Consider the following 6,904-nt stretch of genomic DNA (forward strand, 5'->3'; position numbering starts at 1 on the left):
AGATATGTAGGAGGGAGCAATATATTGCTTGACTCCTCGGTGAAGGTATGTTCTCGAAACTTCAACAAAAGCCCGTACCGAGCTACTGTGCGTCTCTCCTGCGGAGTCTTCCACTGGAGTTTATCTATCATCTCCGTAACGCTTTCGCGATTACTAAATGATCCTGTAACGAAGCGCGCTGCTCTCCGTTGGATCTTCTCTATCTCGTCTATCAACCCTATCTGGTACGGATCCCACACTGCTGAGCAGTATTCAAGCAGTGGGCGACTTCCTTTGTTTTCGGATTGCATTTCCTTAGGATTCTTCCAATGAATCTCAGTCTGGCATCTGCTTTACCGACGATCAACTTTATATGATCATTCCACTTTAAATCACTCCTAATGCGTACTCCCAGATAATTTATGGAATTAACTGCTTCCAGTTGCTGACCTGCTATATTGTAGCTAAATGATATGAGATCTTTCTTTCTATGTATTCGCAGCACATTACACTTGTCTACATTGAGATTCAATTGCAATTCACTGCACCATGCGTCAATTCGCTGCAGATCCTCCTGCATTTCAGTACAATTTTCCATTGTTACAACCTCTCGATATACCACAGCATCATCCGCAAAAAGCCCCAGTGAACTTCCGATGTCATCCACAAGGTCATTTATGAATATTGTGAATAGCAACGGTCCTACGACACTCCCATGCGGCACACCTGAAATCACTCTTACTTCGGAAGACTTCTCTCCATTGAGAATGACACGCTGCGTTCTGTTATCTAGGAACTCTTCAATCCAATCACACAATTGGTCTGATAGTCCATATGCTCTTACTTTGTTCATTAAACGACTGTGGGGAACAGTATCGAACGCCTTGCGGAAGTCAAGAAACATGGCATCTACCTGGGAACCCGTGTCTATGGCCCTCTGAGTCTCGTGGAGGAATAGTCCGAGCTGGGTTTCACACGATCGTCTTTTTCGAAACCCATATTGATTCCTACAGAGTAGATTTCTAGTTTCCAGATAAGTCATTATACTCGAACATAATAGGTGTTCCAAAATTCTACAACTGATCGACGTTAGAGATATAGGTCTATAGTTCTGCACATCTGTTCGACGTCCCTTCTTGAAAACGGGGATCACTGTCAGCTATGTCCCGCTGTCAATATGTCCCTCTCTTCCTCTCGCAGTGCCATTTTCTCTGTAGGCGGCTGAGCCAAGACACCTCTGCGTGAAGTCAGGATAGTTGTTGGAACCTGTGAAGAGTCAACGACGCCAGTAAAACATAAGAATTCAGTTATTAATTCAAAATGTTTACAAGTTGTCGTTCTTCTGCGGCAGCGTCAGCTATTGCTAAATCAGCTGCGCACTGGATTCTAGCTGACGTCCGTCGAGTCACCTCAGCGTTTGCACACCCAGGAAGTGATGTCAGCGACCCTGGCAGAGTTGCGGGTGCTGGCGAGCGGGTCGGCTGCTGCCCAGCGCGAAGTGCTTCTCGCTCCGGCTGCGGAGTGTGCTCGGTACCACTCTGAATTCTACGATGACCCTCCACGAGTACTACTTGATGTCGGTAGTCTTGTGTTCGGTTGGTCTCCTCCATACCCCTGGTAGGTTTCAGCACCGGAAGGCGCCAGAGTGTTGACCCCAAGAGGCCCTGTTACTGGCTTCCGCATTGAAGTTCGATGTTGGCAGCACTCGGCGACGTGATGTTGTCGGAAGACAATCAGTTTCTCTATCAGTAGATGGCAGGCTGCGAGCAGCATGACGTACATCCGGTGAAGGCCATCATCTTCAGTACATCTTCAGCGAGTTCATAGACTATGCTGGAGCATCTATGACATACGAGGGCTATCCACAAAGTACATTACGTTTTGGAATTAAAAATAAATAAAATATTGGAATTTTTTTTAATTATATACAGATGAAAGCCACACTTATATACTACTTTTCTACATAGTTGCCATTTAAATTAAGGCACTTATCGTAGCTATGGACGAGCTTGGAAATTCCTTCGTCGTAAAATTCGGCCGCCTGCGCCTTCAACCACGTGGTTACCTCTTCTTGAAGCTGTGCGTCGTCATCAAAACGCTGCATAGCCAACCACTTCTTCATTGCTGGGAATAAGTGGAAGTCGCTCGGTGCCACGTCGGGGCTGTACGGCGGATGAGGAAACAACTCCCACTTAAAAGATTCGAGAACTTCACGAGTAGCATTTGCCGTTTGGGCCCGGGCGTTGTCGTGAATCAGCAAGATCTTTGAGCCCAACTTTCCCCTGCGCTTGTTTTGTATTGCTCTTCTGAGGTTGTGCAGAGTTTGGCAATACCTTTGAGAGTTTATTGTAGTGCCTCTTTCCTGGAAATCCACAAAAATCACACCTTTTCTGTCCCAAAAGACAGTCGCCATCACCTTCCTTGCCGACATTGTCTGCATGCATTTCTTGGGTTTTTGGGGGGAATTTGTGTGCCCCCACTGCATTGACTGCAATTTTGTCTCGCAGTTCACATGCTTAACCCATGTTTCATCACCAGTAACGATGCGATCGAGTAATGAGTCGCCATCTTTCTCGTAAGCGTCCAAAAACGTTAACGCTGCAGCCATTCGCTGATTTTTGTGAATCTCTGTCAAGATTTTTCGTATCCATCTTGCACAAAACTTGTGGTAACCAAACTTTTCGGTAATGCTTTCGTGCAACAAACTTCGTGAAATTTGTGGAAAACTCATAGAGAGTTCCGTTATTGTGAAATTACGGTTTTCACGGACCGCGGCATCGACTTTTTCGACAACTTCGGCAGTCACTATGCTGGGTCTTCCACTTCGCTCTTCGCCGTGAACGTTAGTTCGGCCATTTTTAAATTTTATGACCCATTGACGAACTCCACCTTCAGTGATTATGTTGTCCCCATACACTTCACAAAGCTGCCGATAGATTTCTATCGGTGTACAGTTTTTTGCAGTCAGAAACCTTATTACAGCACGCAATTCACACTTCGCGGCATTTTCAATTAACGCTGACATTTCAAACTGTCACAGTAACTCACGGAGTATAGCACGAACTTCTCACTAGCACGGCAGGATGCCGACTGAGCGGCGGAATGCCATGACACCAAGATGGCCGCGCTAGCCTCGCCCCTAACGGACACAAACGAAAACGTAATGTACTTTGTGGACAGCCTTCGTAGATTCACTACAGCGCCGTAGTCAGGGAATCGAACGCTATTGCTGTGAACACCATCGATCCCAATTATCAACTCATGGCAAGATATGGAGAGCTGGAGTATTTAAAGGGAGTTAGCGTGACGCTATGACAAAGCTGGGTTCGTAATGACCGAATGTGTCCTCCTTATTCTGCTACGTTCACTTAACAGGCTGTTAGCTGCTGAGTCGGTCCCTCGCTTTATGAAATAGATACAGTTTCTTGCATCATGCCTTACGAGATAACAAACATACTTACCTCGCATCCTTTGGTTTTCCGTCCTGTTTCCTGTTGAATGCTTATTCCTTACTTGGCAGACATTGTCGTCAACCTGACCCACTCATGACATAATGCCTCGCTTCTGGCATGATCTGAATTTGCCGGAGGTGATGTGATTGAGTTTTAATAAATTTTTTTTTCTAATTTCTGCCCCTTAGTATTCTGTGCCATAACAGTACAGTGTTATCTATCGTGAACAGTACAGGCAGAGCACGTATTATTAGATGCGTGTCTGCTGCTATAAGAGCCATCCGAACATTTCGCCAGTTGGCATGATCTGAATTTGCCGGAGCCAATGTGATTGAGTTTTAATAATTTTTTTCCTAATTTCTGCCCCTTAGTATTCTGTGCCATAACAGTACAATGTTATCTATCGTAAACAGTACAGGCAGTGCAAGCATTATTAGATACGTGTCTGCTGCTCTAAGACATGCTATGTAACATATTGTGCATACATAGGAGAAGAAATCCAGTTCCATTCTTTTACACTATTTCTAGAAACAATAACTACCGCAAAGTATCAAGGTGTAAGCATCGAGAGGGACCTAAAGTGGAATGACTGCATAAAGCAAAAGCAAAATAAGATGCTGCACTGCGAGAAATTTTAAGGAAATGTAACACATCCACGAATGAAGTGGTTAACAAAACAATATTACTGATAAAATCGCATACGTGATTAGTTGTGACTGACCTGCGAAGTAGCCGCATCAATAGAGATGATGTTGTGGATAGTGCTGGAAGCTCCATTAGGCGGCTAGGATCGCATTAGGTTGGTATATCCCCTTTGAAAAAGTGTAATATAAAATGTCGGAAAAGAGACGACGTGAAATGTCATTGGTCAAATTTTAACGAACTAGGAAACCATTTTGCCACCACCGTCGTATATCTGCATATCGATGCTATGGATACGATAAAAGAGATTAGGGCATGGAAAAAGGCATATAGACTGTCACTTTTTTATTCGATCAGTGGATGGTTGCAATAGGAAAGGAAATCGATCATAATGTGTAGGAAGACCTACAGCCATTGGTGGAAACGGTAACGGCAATACAACACCTAGGAGTAACGATACAGTGACCTAAAGTACTGTGACCTAAAGTGGAATGAATACATTAAACAAAACCATATGCCGAGGGGGGGGGGGCATATTATGAAATGTATCCACAGAAGAAGCGCTTTACAAAACATTTATTCAACCGATACTTTTGCGAGACTTGCTCGTCAGTCTACGACCCTTACCTGGTTAGACTAATTGAAGAACAAATGCAAAATGAATGTTTAGTCGGCACGTCTCCTGCGGCATATGCTACAAGAGGAGCGATTCATTTTTTTTCCCACTGTGGTATTAGTCGACAAGAGGTGGTGGTTGAGACAGCTTTCTATCTAATGAAATGGTACCGTTGCATCGTGATCGGGTTCTGAGAGAATCACCTATAATGTTACACTATACGAAAGACTCAAAGTACATAGAATACTATATATAATGCATAGATGTAAAAACAACTTGAGAGTTACTTATGTGGATGTTCGAACGAATATCATGTCGACCTCTGTGAGTATCAGGCCATTTTTGCATATCGCCCAGAGATTCCGAACTACAAGTAGCGCTTTTCTCCGGAAAGAAGTATAAGTAATGGCTTTGTTTCCCAAATAACTACCACTACATGTATGTGCACTGCTCATGTTGGAGGAGATGTACGCTACTCTAGGCAAAATCCGACATAAAAGGCATTCAACTCTTGAATACCACATGAGAAATATGAAAACTGTAGTTATTGTACCCCTAAATCTCTTCATGTGCTCAAAGTAACTCTGCATTGTGTTATAACCTCATGAGAAGACATTGTTGTGGAAAGTAATTTCGGTCTGTGGGTGTTATACTAAGCAACGTACAATTAAAGGTACAGCAGCAAGCATTATTTGGTCATTATTCTGGAGAACTTTTAATTTGTCTTTCCTATAGTCTTGTCACTGTTATGGGACTGTCTTTTAGAATGGAGCTGCAAAAGATAAGTGTGTCGTGCGTACTGTAAGACCTTCGGTACACACACCATCAGATTATTTGACTTGTCGCTCTAACGAAGTAGGCGGGTGTCAGCAATATGTCTCGTTGTCTTATCGTGGCGTGTTTATCTTCTGCCCTTAGGTCAAACGATAGAAATGCCACTTGCACGCTTATAGTAGCAGACTGACGGTGACAAACTTTAATCAGAACTTGATTAATTCTCACACACATTTATTAAAATAATAACAACATAAAATTACTTAACTTGATTCTGGATGCTATTTACAATTGACAATCTGAAGTTCCTTTGGTCCTGGTACGTTAATATTATTCTCACATATCTCTGATACTTGACAAAGTGTCTATTCATTTATCTTCATGGCTGTGTACAGGAATATGATAATCTTATTAGGCGCAGACTGAAACTTGACTATAGACTGGTACAGACTAATGCAGACTAAGGCAGACTGATGCAGACTGAGTAATCGGAGGTCTGTACACTCGTTATAATACCTCGCGCGTTCAGGTATCACTCCGCGAGTGTGATCCGCTAGGAGAGAAGGTTCTACGTTAGCAGCAATCTCATTGGCTGCGTTACATATTAATACGCGGATCGGCGGAAGCAGAATTTGATCCGTCTCTAAGACAGGCGCCATCTCGTAGTGCGGAGACGGACGAGGGCTGCGCCTGCGCTGTTGTGCTTAGCGGGGCGCGCTCTAGTGGGAAAGTTGTGTACGCGCTGACTACGTGGAACTATGTACACAACAATATGCAAATTCACCATTTTCAAATTAGAAACGCACCATCGACCTGCATAAATCTACGAGTGACAGTTACTTGCAGCAGTATAAAAATGGATTTACATGCTATTGGTAAATAAGGAAATGTTCGGGAAGCAAACTGGACGACTCGGCCAGTGAACCGAACGCCAGGACAGTCGAGCGATCCGTTGCACTTCTTTGGAGAAGGCACCAAACTGAGCGCCAGTCACACAACGGCTAGGTATTGGCTGGGCTTTCTCTGACGCTCTGCGGGAGAGCTTCCTGTAGTGACCAATTATGAAAAATCTTCGTACATCCATATTTAAATTGGATGTTGGTGGGACATCAACTGGTATAATTTTTATTAAAAATGAAACTCCTTCAGCTGTACTTAAGATTTCATATTTATTTGGCTACTAGTTTCGACGTTGCGTCAACGCTATCTTCAGACCCTATATAACACACCATACACAAAACAAACAATGTGAGCATCAGTAGTCTGTGAGCTATTGTACAAAATAAATATATCATAAACATATTATATAAAGGACGAATTCATTAAAAGTAGTTACATTTCGTTCATTTTCATTAAGATGCAATTTACCTTGACATTAGCAATTCATATGGAACAAACAAGTACAAATGAGGTTATATATACACGATTATTTTCATTACAG

Source organism: Schistocerca serialis, chromosome 3, assembly GCF_023864345.2.
Source record: "Schistocerca serialis cubense isolate TAMUIC-IGC-003099 chromosome 3, iqSchSeri2.2, whole genome shotgun sequence".
NCBI classification, from domain to species: Eukaryota; Metazoa; Arthropoda; class Insecta; order Orthoptera; family Acrididae; genus Schistocerca; species Schistocerca serialis.